We start from the raw sequence: 1426 nt of genomic DNA, 5'->3' as shown, positions 1-1426 counted from the left end.
GATCCCCTTCCATGTGAACCAAGATATACATTTAAAGGACAAAAAATCTGATAACTGACGAATCCATGGATCTATCCACCCAAAAGGCAATCTGTTCTCCTTTCAAGATGTTATGGCCAGAACCTTTAGAAAACATGTGATGCTTTTCTAAGTTTACTTGAGGTAAAAAAAAAAATATTCTGTCCAAGGATTTAACAATTCCTAAGTAATGCTTTTGAGGTGAATGGGATTCCTCTTGAAAATTTCATAAGTTTTGCAGGTGACAATGCACGTGTGAAGATGGGAGAAAAGAGTGGTGTTAAAGCTTTACTGCAGAGGAGAGTTTCTGCAACATTTGCGCAAGGGTGTTTATGTCATTCGATAGCTCTTGGCCAACAATATTGAAAAATGAACTCGGATTATTTACTCTTACATTGCGAACAGTCCCAAAGGATTGTCTGAGTATGCTGATTTTCAGAAATTTACGGAAATACAGCCAGACAAAATACTACAACCTATCTGTACTTTAGGAGAAGCAGTAAAAAGACTCCTGGAGCGGTGGCCTGCACTAATGTTGTATGTCACACCTGCTGCATTAGTAGATGGGATGGCTGCAGTAGAAGCAATACTTTAGGGACTGCAAAGCCCTGTGACTAAGATGCACTTTGCTTTTTTTTACATTTATCCTGCCTGCAGTTAATAGAGTTTAGTTTGAATTCCAGGCAACTCCCCTGAGAATCCACAGGCTCCGTACATCCATCAGCTGCAGCTTTATGAAACGTGACAAACTGAAAAACAGATTAAACTCAGATTTTTGTGAGTGATCCATCAAGTTATCTTCCTCTTGGTGAATTAAAACAGAAAGCATTTACTTGGAATACTGATAACATACGTAGGAGAGATTTGCAACAGTTTCAGATATAGACACTATATTTCTATGTTACTCTGATATTGCAAATACACAAGCGTTTCGAGTCTCTAATATATCCTGAAAATTGGAGCTGCTTAAAGCACTGGACCCAGTAAATGTATGTCCAGGGAAACCTAAATCACTTATACTCCTGGCTTTAAAATTTTCCAACATCGTTGAGGAGGGTGTATATGAAGACCTCAATTGTGAATGGCGGGAACTAACAATATCTGTGGGCGAAAACGAGGCTTTGAGGCCTGAGCAAACGTTAGATGAACCAGGAAAGTTCAGGCTTGCAATTTTCCTTAGGAGGTATGGTGATGAACCAAGATTTCCCATTGTCTCAAGATTGACGATGAACTTCATGTCACTGCCACATTCAATTCTGCAGCAGAGAGGATCTTACCTCTGGTGACTGACATAAAGGCAAAAACCAATCTCCATTCAAGACGGACACCCTGAATGGAGTAATTCATAACATATCTGTTACTTGGTGTGAAATATACGGCTAGGCAACCCTCCCAGCAACTAGTAGAT

This window comes from Penaeus monodon, chromosome 28 (assembly GCF_015228065.2).
Source record: "Penaeus monodon isolate SGIC_2016 chromosome 28, NSTDA_Pmon_1, whole genome shotgun sequence".
Classification (NCBI taxonomy): Eukaryota; Metazoa; Arthropoda; class Malacostraca; order Decapoda; family Penaeidae; genus Penaeus; species Penaeus monodon.
This window is presented reverse-complemented; position numbering follows the sequence as displayed.